The sequence below is a fragment of the Bos indicus genome, chromosome 11, assembly GCF_029378745.1.
Source record: "Bos indicus isolate NIAB-ARS_2022 breed Sahiwal x Tharparkar chromosome 11, NIAB-ARS_B.indTharparkar_mat_pri_1.0, whole genome shotgun sequence".
Lineage (NCBI taxonomy): Eukaryota > Metazoa > Chordata > Mammalia > Artiodactyla > Bovidae > Bos > Bos indicus.
This window is the reverse complement of record NC_091770.1, coordinates 77,585,407-77,601,882: the sequence shown is the minus strand read 5'-3', so window position 1 is coordinate 77,601,882 and position 16,476 is coordinate 77,585,407. Positions and strand designations below refer to the sequence as shown.

The 16,476-nt window shown below is 38.8% G+C and overlaps 1 protein-coding gene across 1 annotated transcript in view; it reads left to right on the top strand.

Annotated features, from left to right (window-relative positions):
• The window catches only part of TDRD15 (tudor domain containing 15), an 84,812-nt gene extending 68,895 nt beyond the window's left edge, over positions 1–15,917 (top strand). Inside the window, exon 5 of the transcript XR_011569370.1 lies at positions 14,970–15,917. The gene's annotated coding sequence lies outside the window, so the exon portion shown is untranslated. The remainder of the gene's footprint in view (positions 1–14,969) is intronic.
• The last annotated feature ends 559 nt before the right edge of the window (positions 15,918–16,476 follow it).

The following is a 16,476-nucleotide window of genomic DNA, read 5'->3' as shown; positions in this document are numbered from 1 at the left end:
CAGTTGCTGACTAAAGCTACTCTTGTCATAATGCTTTCGTGTAGCACAGTGTATTTATTTCTGTCTTTATGTCCTTGAACATAATGATCTTTGAATATCTTCTCGTTACTAAATCATCATCCTTTTTAAACTCATTATATTCTTCTTATGGTGCCTTCATTCATCAAAAGTTTTGAAAGTCACTGTATTAGATGTAGGAGATAGAAAAATAAGTCAAATTCTGCTTCTTAAAGATATGTCATTTACAGTGGTGGAAACCAATTTGTAAACATTTATTATAAAGGTTGATATGTAGAAAGTGGGGAGTGAAAAAGTTGGCTTAAATCTCAACATTCAGAAAATGAAGATCATGGCATCTGGTCCCATCACTTCATGGGAAACAGATGGGAAAACAGTGGAAACAGTGTCAGACTTTATTTTTTTGGGCTCCAAAATCACTGCAGATGGTGACTGCAGCCATGAAATTAAAAGACGCTTACTCCTTGGAAGAAAAGTTATGACCAACCTAGATAGCATATTCAAAAGCAGAGACATTACTTTGCCAACAAAGGTCTGTCTAGTCAAGGCTATGGTTTTTCCTGTGGTCATGTATGGATATGAGAGTTGGACTGTGAAGAAGGCTGAGTGCCGAAGAATTAATGCTTTTGAACTGTGGTATTGGAGAAGACTCTTGAGAGTCCCTTGGACTGCAAGGAGATCCAACCAGTCCATTCTGAAGGAGATCAGCCCTGGGATTTCTTTGGAAGGAATGGTGCTAAAGCTGAAACTCCAGTACTTTGGCCACCTCATGTGAAGAGTTGACTCATTGGAAAAGACTCTGATGCTGGGAGGGATTGGGAGCAAGAGGAGAAGGGGACGACAGAGGATGAAATGGCTGGATGGCATCACTGACCCAATGGACGTGAGTCTGGGTGAACTCCGGGAGTTGGTGATGGACAGGGAGGCCTGGCGTGCTGCGATTCATGGGGTCTCAAAGAGTCGGACACGACTGAGTGACTGATCTGATCTGATGTAGAATGCAATAAAGGTATATAAGAGGTGTTTTACCTCCACAGAGGATGGTGTATCTAACTGCCTAGGAACCAGTTAAAAGACTTAAAGAAGTATAATGTGTGAGCCTGATTCTTAAAAGGTATGGTATAGTTTGGTAGGGAACTTAGGAGTACCGGAAAGAAAATTATAGAAAGCATAGTACAGCCAAGTAACGCTGACTCACTACAAACACACTACTTTTGTTTTGATTCCCAAGGCCTGAGGGGAGGTAGGTGATGGGTATGGGGTTTCTCTTTGGGGTGATGAAAAATGTTCTGAAGTTCATTGGTGATAGCAGTTGCACAACTCTGAATATACTGAAGCTCATTGAGTTTTACACTTTAAAAAAGATAAATTTTATGACAAGTGAAATCTTAGTTAAACTTCTTAAATTACATGTATGATGCATATGTATAGCTTATGAATTAAGTAAGCTATCCTTTGAAACTGTTGAAGAAAGAAATGTAATGAATAGTTCTGATATCTGTTGCAAGGGTTTCAAAATTAAATGAAATATCAAACCTCAAGGTTTTTTTTTTTTTTTTTAAAGATCCAGGAAAGGGAGCACAGCATCCTGAACCAAGAACATTCTTTGCATGTCATCATTAGTTATTGGCATATAATGCATTTTAAACTTTTGTTATTTTAAAATGTAGCATAAAGAAAACTGCACCAAACAGAATTATGCAGTTGGAGGGATTACTTCTGATTGAACACTGATGATAACCACTACACATTTAAGAATAGAACATTGCCAAAACTTCAGAAGTTCTTTCCCTCTCCTTTTTGATATTTATGCCTTTTCCAACTGAACTGCTATCTTGACTATTGCATATTTCCCTTATTACTTTTTATGTTTTAAAAAGTTTTACCACCTAATATTGCCAACAGTAAAGAAGTAATGTTGCTTTCTTTTCTTTTAATGGTTGTCAGTGGAAATCATGGTCTGTTTTTGTATCTGTAATTTGCTTTTGCAGTTTTTTAGATGTTAAGATTCATCCATTTCATGTATAGCTATGGTTCATTCATTTTCTTTTTCAAATTTGTTTTCAAAACAATTTTTGTTAATTTATAATAGTAAGTTTCAGGTGTGCAACATAGTGATCCAGTATTTTTTATAGATTATATTTAAAGTTATTACAGAATAATGGCTATATTTGAATACTTTCACTTTATATATTGTAATTTGTACCTCTTAATCCCCAACCCTTGTTGTCCCCGGCCCCTCCCCGCATTGGTAATCAATCACTAGTTCTCTATATCTGTGAGTCTGTTTCTGTTTTGTCATCACATTCATTTGTGTTAATTTTTAGATTCCACATAGAATTAATAAAGTGTTTGTCTTTCTCTGACTTATTTCACTAAGCATAATATTCTAGATTCATCCATGTTTTTGCAAATCACAGAATTTAATTCCTTTTAATGAATGAGTAATATTCCATATTGTGTGTTTTTTGTGTGTGTATGTACGTACCACTATTTCTTATTTGTTATTCTGTTGGTGGACACTTGGGTTGCTTCCTTATCTTGGATATTGTAAATAATGCTGCTGTGGACATTGGAGTACATATATCTTTTTGAACTACTATATTTATTTTTTTCAGATACATACCTAGCAGTGGAATTCCTGGATCATTTGGTAGTTCTATTTTTAGTTTTTTGAGGAACCTCCATAGAAATCGTGCCAGTTTACCTTCCCAGCAGCAGTGCACAAGGGTTCCTTTTTCTCTACATCCTCACCAACGTTTGTTGTTTGTATTTGTGATGATAGCCATTTTGACAGTTGTGATGTGATTTCATTGTTTTAGTTTGCATTTCTCTGATTAGCAGTGTTGAGCATTTTTTTCATGTACTTGTTGGACATCTGTATATTTTTGGAAAAAGTGGCTATTCAGGTTGTCTGCACATTTTTAATCATGTTTGCGTTCTCCTGTTGAGTTGAATGGGCTGTTTATTTTGGATATTAACCCTTTATCAGTCATATCATTTGCAAATATTTCTTCTATTCCATAGGTTGTCTTTTTGCTAATGGTTTCCTTTATGTGAAGAAGCTTTTACATTTAGTCAGGTCCCATTTGTTTATTTTTGCTTTTGTTTTCTTTGTTTTGCTGTGCTGTGCTTTGTTGTTTAGTCATGTCCAACTCTTTGCCACCCCGTGGACTATAAGCTGCCAGGCTCCTCTGTCCATGGGGATTCTCCAGGCAAGAATACTGGAGTGGGTTCCCATGCCCTCCTCCAGGGATCTTCCCAACCCAGGGATTGAACCCAGGTCTACTGCATTGCAGGCAGATTCTTTACTGTCTGAGCCCCGGGGAAACCCAAGAATACTGGAGTGGGTAACCTATCCCTTCTCCAGGGAATCTTCATGACCCAGGAATTAGACTGGGGTCTCCTGCATTGCCAGTGGATTCTTTATCAGCTGAGCTACCAGGGAAGCCCTTCTTTGTTTTGGGAGACAGATTTAAAAAAAATAGTGTTACAGTTTATGTTACGGTGTCTTATTATATTTGGGTCCTTAATCAATTTGGGTTTATTTTTGTATATGGTGTGATAAAATGTTCAGATTTCCTTCTTTACATGTAGCTGCCCAGTTTTCCTGCTTGTTCAAGAGAGGCTGTCTTCATTGTATGTTCTTGCCTTCTTTGTAATAGATGAATTGACCATTAGTGCTTTGGTTTATTTCTGAACTCTTTTCTGTTCCATTGATCTGTGTGTCTTTTTGTGCCAGTACCAAACTAAAAGAAAGTGGAAGTTGCTCAGTCCTGTCTGACTCTCTAAGACCACCTGACTATACAGTCCATGGAATTCTCCAGACCAGAATACTGGAGTGGGTAGCCATTTCCTTCTCCAGGGGATCTTCACAACCCAGGGATCGAACCCAGGTCTCCCACACTGGAGGCGGGTTCTTTGCCAGTTGAACCATCAGGAAAACTCAAGAATACTGGAGTGGGTAGCCTGTCCCTTCTCCAGGGGATCTTCCTGACCTGGGAATTGAACTGAGGTCTCCTTCTTTACTAGCTGAACTACCAGGGAAGCCCATGTATGATGGTTTTTGTACCATGCTGTTTTTGATTAATGTTGTTAATAGGGAGTTTTGGTCTGTAGGCTTTTTTTTTCCCCTTCCTTGTGATGTCTAGTTTGGATATGGCATCAGGATAAAAGAATGACTTGGGAAATATTTACTTCTCTATTGTGTGAAGAATTTTATGTAGGATTGGTATTATTTCTTCCTTTAAAATTTGACAGAATTTACCAGTAAAGCTCTTTGAGCCTGGGCTTTTCTTTACAAGAAGTGCTAATTCCTACTTCAGTTTCTTTGCTTGTTATAGGTATGTTCAGATTTTCTTTTTTTCCTGAGTCAGTTTTGGTTATTTGTGTCATTCTAGGAATTTGTTCGTTTCACCCACATTATCTAGTTTGTTTACATAAATTTGCTCTAGGAATTATTGTAGGGTTGCCTTCCAGGGCCTGTGGAGAATGGGTAGAACTTCTGTGCTAAGAGCTGAAATGGCTGTTAACTGCAGTTTACCCCCTATTCAAACTTTTTGCTTGGCAGTTGTAAGCAACTTAAAGAAGTGAAGTCGCTCAGTTGTGTCTGACTCTCTGTGACCCCATGGACTGTAGCCTACCAGGCTCCTCCATCCATGGGCTTTTCCAGGCAAGAGTACTGGAGTGGATTGCCATTTCCTTCTCCAGAGGATCTTCCTGACCCAGGGATTGAACCCGGGTCTCCTGCATTGTAGGCAGATGCTTTACCGTCTGAGCCACTTCAATTATTTTAAATCTTTGTGTAATAGAATTATTTAATACTGTAGACTTGTTTCAAGTATTCTTCAGCTGCATCTTGTAAATTTTGAAGTGTTTGTTTTCATTTTTGAAGTTATTTTCTGATATATTTTAATTTATATTAATTTGGCTCTTAATAACAATGAATTTTTTCAGTTTTTGTCTGTGACTTTTAATTTTGCTGCTTTAAAAACTAATTAGAGGCATGTTTTCATATCCTATACCCTTTTCAAGTGTAGAATTCAATGTCAAGTGGTCTTAGAGAGTCAGGACTGAGCAACTTCCACTTTCTTTTAGTTTAGTACTGGCACAAAAAGAAACACAGATCAATGGAACAGAAAAGAGTTCAGAAATAAACCAAAGCACTAATGGTCAATTCATCTATGACAAGGCAAGAACATACAATGAAGACAGCCTCTCTTGAACAAGCAGGAAAACTGGGCAGCTACATGTAAAGAAGGAAATCTGAACATTTTATCACACCATATACAAAAATAAACCCAAATTGATTAAAGACCCAAATATAATAAGACACCGTGGCATAAATTGTCAGTGTTTTTTTGTAATTAAAAAAGTTGTGAACTGTCATCAGAAATAATTTTTATCATCCACTATCATTTCTGCTAAACATTAATCCCTGCATTTCATTGTGTGAATACACTGTTTTAGCTGTTCCTAAGTTTCCACTATTATGATTAGTGCTGCTAAAAAGATATTTTATAAGCATTTATGTGAATACATGTGTTCCTTTCTCTTGGCTATATATCTGAGTAGAATTACTGGATCATAGAGGAAAACAACAGAATGGGAAAGACTAGAAATCTCTTCAAGAAAATTAGAGATACCAAGGGAACATTTCATGCAAAGATGGGCTCGATAAAGGACAGAAATGGTATGGACCTAACAGAAGCAGAAGATATTAAGAAGAGATGGCAAGATTAAACAGAAGAACTCTGCAAAAAAGATCTTCACAACCCAGATAATCACGATGGTGTGATCACTGACCTAGAGCCAGACATGCTGGAATGTGAAGTCAAGTGGGCCTTAGGAAGCATCACTACAAAGCTAGTGGAGGTGATGGAATTCCAGTTGAGCTATTTCAAATCCTGAAAGATGATGCTGTGAAAGGGCTGCACTCAATATGCCAGCAAATTTGGAAAACTCAGCAGTGGCCACAGGACTGGAAAAGGTCAGTTTTCATTCCAATCCCAAAGAAAGGCAATGCCAAAGAATACTCAAACTACCGCACAATTGCACTCATCTCACACGCTAGTAAAGTAATGCTCAAAATTCTCCAAGCCAGGCTTCAGCAGTTTGTGAACCGTGAACTTCCAGATGTTCAAGCAGGGTTTAGAAAAAGCAGAGGAACCAGAGATCAAATTGCCAACATCTGCTTGATCATGGAAAAAGCAAGAGAGTTCCAGAAAAACATCTGTTTCTGCTTTATTGACTATGCCAAAGCCTTTGACTGTGTGGATCACAATAAACTGTGGAAAATTCTGAAAGAGATGGGAATACCAAACCACCTGACCTGCCTCTTGAGAAATCTGTATGCAGGTCAGGAAGCAACAGTTAGAACTGGATATGGAACAACAGACTGGTTCCAAATAGGAAAAGGAATACGTCAAGGCTGTATATTGTCACCCTGCTTATTTAACTTCTATGCAGAGTACATCATGAGAAACGCTGGACTGGAAGAAGCACAAGTTGGAATCAAGATTGCCAGGAGAAATATCAATAACCTCAGATATGCAGATGACACCACCCTTAAGGCAGAAAGTGAAGAGGAACTCAAAAGCCTCTTGAAAGTGAAAGTGGAGAGTGAAAAAGTTGGCGTAAAGCTCAACATTCAGATAACGAAGATCATGGCATCTGGTCCCATCACTTCATGGGAAATAGATGGGGAAACAGTGTCAGACTTTATTTTTTTGGGCTCCAAACTCACTGCAGATGGTGACTGCAGCCTTGAAATTAAAAGACGCTTACTCCTTGGAAGGAAAGTTATGACCAACCTAGATAGCATATTCAAAAGCAGAGACATTACTTTGCCAACAAAGGTTCGTCTAGTCAAGGCTATGGTTTTTCCTGTGGTCATGTATGGATGTGAGAGTTGGACTGTGAAGAAGGCTGAACGCTGAGGAATTGATGCTTTTGAACTGTGGTATTGGAGAAGACTCCTGAGAGTCCCTTGGCCTGCAAGGAGATCCAATCAGTCCATTCTGAAGGAGATCAGCCCTGGGATTTCTTTAGAAGGAATGATGCTAATGCTGAAACTCCAGTACTTTGGCCACCTCATGTGACGAGTTGACTCATTGGAAAAGACTCTGATGCTGGGAGGGATTTGGGGCAGGAGGAGAAGGGGATGACAGAGGATGAGATGGCTGGATGGCATCACTGACTCGATGGACGTGAGTCTGGGTGAACTCCGGGAGTTGGTGATGGACAGGGAGGAGCAGTGATTCATGGGGTTGGAAAGAGTCGGACACGACTGAGCGACTGAACTGATGGTAAATTTATGTTTAACATTTAAAGAATCACTGAACTGTTTTCCTGAGTGGCTGCACCATTCTTCCATTTCTACTAGTCATATGTATGCACCTGATTCTCTGTATCTCTGTTAATATCTATTACTTGCCATTTTTATTCTTGCCACATTAGTGTATGTGAAATGCTGTTTTCTGGTTTTAATTTGCGTTTCACTAATGACTAATGATATTGGGCATTTTTTCATGTGGTTATTAGTCATTTGTATATCTTTTTTTGTATAAATATGTCCAAACTTTTTCACCGCAAAAATGTTTTTGTCTTTTTATTGTTAAATAATAAAATTTCTTTATATATTCTGGATACAAGCCCCTTATCCTGTATATGGTTTACAAATATTTTCCTCCGTTCTGTAGGTTATCTTTTTACTTCTTGATTGATGCTCTTTTGAAGCATAAGAGTTTTAATTTTGGACTTCAGTGTACCTGTTTTTTCTGTTGTCACTTTTGCTTTCAGTGTCATATATAACAAATCATTGTATAATCCAGGATCATGAAGATTTACATGTTTTTCCTAAGAGAATTTTAGCTCTTATGTTTAGATCTTTGATCTATTTTAAGTTAATTTTATATATGGTATAAAGCCGGGTCTGCATTTTTTTTGGCAAATGGATTTCCAGTTTTTATAGCACCACTTTTTTAAAAAAGACTATTCTTTGCTCATTGAGTTGTTGTGGAAACTTTGTCAGAATTAGTTGACCAAAAATGTAAGGATTTACTTGGGGATTCTTAATTCTATTCCATTGATCTGTATGACTAGTCTCATGCTGGTACCTCATTACTTTGATTATTACGGCTTTGGAGTATTTTTGATGTTAGAAAGGTAAGTCTCCATAGTTTTTTTGTTTTTCCAATTGTGGGGCTCCATTGGCTATATTACATTTTTATTTGAATTTGAGAATCATCTTGTAAATTTTCACAAAAAGCCAGCCAGAATTTTTATAAACATTTGGTTGAATGTGTAGATTAATTTGGAGAGAATTGCTTTCTTAGCAGTATTATCTCTTCCAATTTGTGAACAGGGAGTATCTCTACATTTGTTATTTAATTTCCCTCAGCAGTGTTTGCAGTTTTTAGTGTACCAGTCTTGAACTTCTTTTGTTTCTAAATATTTCATTCTTTTGATACTAAATTTTTAAGTTTCTTTTTTCAGTTATTCATTGTTGATCTATAGGAATACAGTTGATTTTGAATTTTGATCTTCTGTCTGGTGACCTTTCTGTCTTTTTCATTGGTTCTAATTTGTACATGTGTGTATATGTATGTGCATGTGTGTGCCTTTGAATTTTCTGCATAGAAGATAGTGTCATTTACAACTAGATAATCTTCCCTTTCAAGTGTAGATGCCTTTCTTATCAGATTACATGAGGTAGAACTTTCAATATAATGTTGAAAAGTTGTGAGAGCACGCATCTGGGCTTTGTAGTCTGTCATGGAGGAAAGACCTTCTGTCTTTTCACCATTAGATATGATATTTGTGGTAGGTATCTTAACTTCTAATCATGTTGTGCAAGTCCTTTCTATTCTGAGTTTATTGAGAATTTCATCATGAATAGATGCCTGATTTAACCGATTATTTTCTCTTGGTTATTGATCAGTCTTTCCTGCCTTTTTAAAAAATTATATGATGGATGGTGTGAATTTATATTATAGTAGCTTTGTGGTTGGGAGAAGGCAATAGCACCCCACTCCAGTACTCTTGCCTGGAAAATCCCATGGACGGAGGGGCCTGGTAGGCTGCAGTCCATGGGGTCGCTAGGAGTCAGACGCAACTGAGCGACTTCACTTTCACTTTTCACTTTAATACACTGGAGAAGGAAATGGCAACCCCCTCCAGTGTTCTTGCCTGGAGAATCCCAGGGACGGCGGAGCCTGGTGGGCTGCCATCTGTGGGGTCACACGGAGTTGGACACAACTGAAGTGACTTAGCAGCAGCAGCAGCAGCTTTGGGATTATGTTATTTTCTTCTTAAGTCTTTTAAACTTTTTGTTCTGATAGGTAGATAAACTGCAAATGCATCACCTGAATCATACCAAGATTTAGTTTAAGGAAAGATCTATTTCAGTTTTATTTTAAGGAAAGATCTGTTTGTTTCTCCACTTTGTTCATGGTCCCCACTTCTATGGCATAAGTTTTCTTGGGTCTGAACTGAATGCCAGCCAGGGTTGCTTTATGGGGTGCTTATGCTCTAGTTTGGCCCCAAATGCGAAATCTTTCAGGCACTCTTGTTACCTCTAGAATTTCTTTTCAATTTCAACTTCTTAACACAACCAATTAGAATCTTGCCCTGTAAATTTGCAGTTTAGAATTTGGCTAAGGACTAAGGGCTTATCATGCAAGCCTGAGGGATTCACTCTTTCTGGCCCCCCTCAGTATGGCATTGCGAATTCTACCTACCACAAGGTGCACTGAACTTTGATTTCTGCATCCTTAATTTAGCAAAACTACTGTCCTATGCTTCCATTTTCTGAACTGTGGCCTGTGTAATTTTCCGAGGGAGAGAACTTGGATGACTACGGGGATTCTCTTGTGTCTTCTTTCTTACAGCCCTATATAGGTGCTTGAAGATTTTATATATTCATTCTTGGTTTTGTCTCCAGTTGTATTTAATAGGAGAAGTCTAATACCAGGTACTCATAGCCAAGACCAGAATTTTCTAGTTTTTCATTAACTTTTACCATTGGACAGCTCAATCTTCTGTTTATATGCTTGGTATTTTGATTACATTTCTTGATCTTGAAGTAGTAGTCTTAGGTAACGAATGTCCTGTAGAGCCCAGAGGCATGCTCCCCTCTGGTTAGCAGAGCCATGTGCTCTAAGAATGCCCCCTATATGTGCTGTGTGGTCCCTTCTGTTGTGGCAAGGGCTGCTGTGGGTACAGTGGTAGGTAGTATTGGTCCCTGGCACAGTTGACTACAGTCTGCATCAAGTGGCTGCAGGTTTACTGGAGGGTGGGTAGGCTTCTTGTGTGGTTGGCTCTGTGGCGCAAGCCCTCTTGGCACTATTGCTGGCTCACAAGAGGGTAATTCATTATTCTGCAGTCTGTGTGGCTTCCGGCAGCTTGGGGCTAGGGCAAGCCTTGGTCCTTGCAGGGCTTCCTGTGTTGCCTGGAGTTTGGGAGCTGGGCTGGGTCCTAGAGTAGCTGACTATGGGGGCTCTGGGAGCTCAGGTTTTGTGCTAGCCTGCTGGTGGACAGGTAAGCCACTAACACTCACAGGCTAGAGGGAGGATCCAAAATGGCACTTGCCAGCACCAGTGTCCTCTTCGAACAAGGTCTCCAGATGGCTTCTGACAGCATCTGTTTCTCTGGGGGCTGGGGTTCCCCATTGCCTCCCATCTCTATGGGTTGGAGGCTCTTTAGGATTAACAACAGGTGAGTCCTTTCAGATCACTATCTTTGTGCTGGGACTCAGAGCCTGTGAGATTTTGCATGTGACTTTTTAATCTGTTTCCTATAGGTTTCCAGCTCACCTGAACAAAAACCCTGCTGGTTTTCAAAGCCAGGTTTTCTGATGCCTCGTTTTCCCTGTGCAGGACCCTTAGACTGGGGAGCCCAATTGCTCAGACACCTCACTTCTTAAGGAGGAGACCTCTATGATTGCACTATTCCTCTGTTTGTGTGTTGCTGAAATGGGGATGTGGGTCCTGACTGTACTGTTTCTCCATTCCTCCTGCCCTGTATTATTCTGTTTCTGCCTATATGTCTTTAGTTGTTGAAAATATTTTCTGCTAGTCTTTTAAGTTGATATTCTATCATATGATATCATAAATATCATAGACGGTTGCTCCTGTAAGTAGTTGTAATTGTGGTGTGTCTATGGAAGGAGGGGATTCAGTGTCTTCCTGCCCTGCCATCTTAGCTACCTATCCTCAACAATTGCCCATCATTCTTACTGATTATAGTGAACCCATAATAAAGGTAGCATGAAAATTGAACGTGAAAGTCACTCGGTCATGTCCAACTCTTTGCAACTCCATGGATTCTAGCCCGCCAGTCTCCTCTGTCCATGGAATTCTCCAAGCCAGAATACTGGCGTGGGTGGCTATTCCCTTTTCCAGGGGATCTTCCCAAACCAGGGATCAAATCAGGTCTCCCACGTTGCAGGCTGATCCTTTACCATCTGAGCCACCAAGGAAGCCCCATATTTCACTTTAATAGCTGGCATGCTGATAATAGTCAGAGCCTTTGCCCCAGTATATTTCTTTTTTTCCTTTTAATTGGAGGATAATTGCTTTATGATATTGGGTTGGTTTCTGCCATACCTCAGCATAAATCAGTCAGGGTATACATATGTCCCCTCCCTCCCACTCCCTATGTCCCTCCCACCCTTCTGGGTTGTTACAGAGCCCCGGTGTGAGTTCCCTGAGTCATCCCAATGCATTTGTTAAATCAGTTGTGAAGAAAATGTTTTTTGAGTGTTCTTTGGGAACTAGGGAATTAGTGAACAAGTCACATAGTAAATACACTTGCATTGTTATATCCCTATGAATTTCTTCTATATCAAAGGTTTTCAAACTGCATATATCCTATCTTTTGGAGGATTTGTTAAAACAGGGATTTCTGGGTCCCAGTGCCAAAATTTCTGATTTAGTAGCTCTGAAGGAGGACTGAGAATTTTCATTTTAAACAATCCCTAGGTAATGGTGGTGTTGCTGGTCTGGGGAGGCCATCATTTGAGAATTGTTTTATATTATACAAATAGAACCCTGGAGAACCCTGGGTCAGGAATATCCTCTGGAGAATGAAATGGCAACCCACTCTAGTATTCGTGCCTAGGGAATTCCATAGACAGAGGACCTTGGCAGGCTACAATCAGCGGGGTTGCAAAGAGTCAGACAGGACTGAGCGACTGACACTTTCAAATAGAATTCTGGACATCTCGATTTCCATGTGTAGCACCATTGAGTCCACATTTTACTCAACCAGTTGAGCAAGCTATTGGAACCACTCTCAACTACTTAACACATTGTAATAGTTACACAGGTAAGATAGTTGAAAGTGTTCACAAGACTCTTGTATACTCGTAAAATACTTTAATAAAGGTTGGACATACAGTGTGATAGGAGAAAGTAAGCAAAGGCAGACATATGAAAGCTGTTCTCTGTCACCCAGGACATGCTTCATACTTAAATTGTGACCCATCAGAAAACATGTGAGATCCCTTTGACTTAGGAGAGCCCCATCCTCATCTGAGAGAGGATCTTTCATATCCCTGGGGTTATTTTTTTATAGATCTGTGTTCTGTTTTAGTGATGCAAAAATGTTTTTAAGTTTTATTTTGTTCTTTGCACTGTTGGTTTTGTTCTCCTAGATTTTCCTCAAAATTTTTTTTTTCAGTCCACTCATGTTGGTTAGTGAAGAGACTTAAAACAATGATTGGAACTTCTCCATTCATATGCTGAGGTATGATCTTACAGGAGCAAAGCATTTTGTTATGTTGGCTTCTCTTTGATCCATTTTCCCTGCTAACAGTCCTCTTATCTACTACTTGGTGGATATATGCCAGGTTGTCAATCTGGAAGCTAAATTAGGAAACAGGTTGGTGAATTCTATGTATAGTATTTCATTTTGTCTCTAAATTTTGAACACAATATGTTACCCATGCCTTCTGTTGCGCTTGGCATCACCAAATTAGGAGCCTCTCTTATTTCCGGTATAAATTCTCTAGAGCAGTGGATTGCAAACTTTTATTCTCAAGTTCTCCTTACAATCTTAAAAACTAGTGCAGATCCCAAAGAGCTTTTGTTTATGTGGATTATATCTATCAAAATTCACTATGTCAAAAAATTGAAGATTAAAAATAATTCATTGACAAATAGCAATCTAATTATATTTTAATTTTATAGTGTGATTTTAAGATTAGCCTAATTCTTTGAAGGTATTTCTGAAATAAAAAAGCAGTGAGAACAATGTCATTGTTTTAAATTCATAAACTTAATGCCTGCCTTCATGGAGGATGGCTGGATTTTCATACTTGCTTTTGCATTCAGTCTGTTTCTATATCACATGTCATGTGGTTCTTGGAAAATTCCCTTCTGTACTCATGGGAGAATGAGAATGAAAAAGGCAAAGCACATCTTAATATAATAATGAAAACAGTCCTTATCTTTATCGACTGGTAAGATAAGAAAGGGTTTCAGGGCCCCAGTAGTAGTACCCAGACCACAGTTCGAGAGCTGCTGCTTTAGAAAATAAATATACCTCTACTGAGTAGTGGAGAGGTAATTACCTAGGCATTTGGGGTTGGGCTGAGGTCATTGGTTTAATTCTTCTGTACAAAATCTCAGTAAATCCTTTTTTTTTTTTTTGAGCTTTACCTGCTTACCTCCTCCTTCATAAAAATAAAGCTCTGCTGTAAGGTATGTCCTTGGAAATGCTGTTTCAGATATTAAGTGATTGGCTCTGATCCTCTACCATGATTCTGCTTTTAGAGAAGTTGGGCCAAAGTTGTTATCTGGGATTAGAGAGGAAGGGAAAGTTGGATCAAGATGGCAGACAAACTCTTAGCTAGAATGAGATGGTGTATCTTTATCTCCACAGCCGTCTCTTAGCAAAATCTGTCTAGGTCAGACTATTCGACTATTTGAATAGATATCAACTAATTTTCTCTTTCCATTGCTGTCTTTATTTTTGTCCTTTGGATTTATCTTTATTTTTTCTGTTATTCTAATAGGGCTTTAAGAGGCAGCACAGATATGTGTTGTAGCCATTAGTTCTTCCTTCTGTCATTATGCATGGTTGACAATAGTACTTTGATCTTCTTTACCATTTATTTCTTGATTAGTTGGTATAGGGGATTTTCCAAAAATGGCCACAGTGCTATTTCCTGTCCTTATTTTCTTCTTCAAAGAGTATAGAAAATGATGCTGTGTGACTTCCAAGACTTGGTCATGAAAGCTGTGTTTCTCTAACTTGTTCACTGGAATACTTGTGCTTGATGCTGAGCTGCCGTGTAAGGAGGCCAGTTACCATGAGCTAGCCACTCTATGAGGAAACCCATTCTACATGGAGAAGAAATGTTTAGGTACTTTTTTGATAGCTTTAGCTTATGACTGTTTTAATATCCCTGTATAAGGCCCAGACATTATGAAGCAGTGCTCCATCCTGTCTGAATTTCTACATCACAGAATCTGTGAGCATAGTAATACCATTATTTTTATCACTAGGCTTTGGGGTAAGTTGAAATAATAACTGGAACAGATTTTGGTTACCAGAAGTGAGAGGCTGACCTAACTTTTGGATTGAGCAATGGACAGAAGCTGGAAGGGTCTTAAAGAGGAAACATGATGCAGGCTTCAAGGAGGCTGTCAGTGAGGGATTTGAGGAAGTTGAGGAAAATGTTGGAAGCTGAAAGAAAGGAGACTGGAAATCTTTGTTAGATATAGTCAAGAAAATTTAGCAAAATGGTTACTGCCACAATATGGAAAACTGAAAATGTAGCTAACTTGAGGAATCCAGATAGCAAGGTTAAAGAGATTTCTAAGCAATTACTGTATTCCTGCTGGCTGTCCTCCTTTTGAATGAGAGTGTATACAGAGGTTAACCTGTGCTTGTTCCATAGTTGTGTGTTAAATGCATGTGGGGTAACATGCCGCTTTGTTTTGTAGATCTTCAGGGCGAGAGGTGCTGTACTTGAGGAACCACTTCTTGGGAGCTTAATCTACCCTTGGACCTGATTTAGATAATGAAGTTCAAGATTGTCCTGATGCCATAGTGGATTGAGACTTTGCAGGTCTTGGGGGAGGGTACAGTGTAGTCTGCATATGGGAATGATGTGAATTGTGGCCAGAGTGAACACTGTGTTACATTGTATTATCCAAAGATTGTCACAGTAATATTTCCATTCTCACATGCTTTTATCCAGTGTGCCCCTTGTCATTCTTCACCATTTGGATCTTAACAGGCTTGTGAATGCTTTGATCGAAGCATAGGGGAGCAGTGATGCAGTGTGACCTTACAAGACTGGCTCATAAACAGTGATGCAACTTTCACCTTATTTTCTGAAACATTTGTACCTGGTTCCCTGGACCATCATGAAAGAAATCTACGTTTAGCATCTAGGCTGGGAAGAAACCCAAGTTACGTAAAGATTCCTGTCAGCAGTTCCAGACCCCAGGCATTTGAGTTGTTCTTGCTGAGGCCATGGGCATTGTGCAGAGACAAGTCAATTCCATCATGCCCAGATTCCTAAGCTGCAGGATGCGTGAACTTGATAACACAGTAGTTTTATGTATTAAACTCTGAAGTAGTAACTAGAACAACTGGATAACTTAAATACGTTATAAGAATCATTAAGACCTTTTGGTGTATAGATGTGGTAAAGATGCTTAGTAATGTATACAGTATGAGTTTCAGTGAAAATGTGTATGACACACATATTAGCTGCCTAATGGCTTATTTATTCAGTTATTTGGTTTTGGGATACCATGTCATGTGACTGTGTCTGAGTTCTAGATAATTCTTATGCTGTTGTACATTTAGTGTGTATTGGTTTATTTGTAAACATTCTATTCAGTTTTCATTTTGTTCTACTTGATTAAAAATTCAATAAATGATTCTTTCAATTTGTCTTCTTATTTTACACATAAAAGATTTGAGATAAATACATATTGAATAAATACTAAGTGTGTCGTCTTTTCAGACGACATAATTCATAAGTTTTAAAAAATGTGAATGTTTCAGATGACTTAGGAAATGGAGAGTTATATATGACTATTAACTCCTTTAGGACTTCCCTGTAGCTCAAAATGGTAAAGAATCTGCCTGCGATACCGGAGACCAGGGTTCAATCCCTGGGTTGGGAAGTTCCTCTGGAGAAGTGAATGGCAATCCACTCCAGTATTCTTGCCTGGAGAATTCCATGGACAGAGAAGTCTGGCAGGTTATAGTCCGTGGGGTCGCAGAGTCGGACATGACTGAGTGATTAACACACATATTAACTCCTTTATTATTAAAGGTTATAGTCTGTCTTTTAAGGAACTTCATTCCTGATAATCATCTAATTTGAATGTTTTTAATGAGGTAAAGAAAGATGTTTAGCAGTTAAGAAAAATGTTTCTATAATTTTTGGAGGGTTTTACTGCCATCTAGTGGCACTTAGTCCTATATGATTTA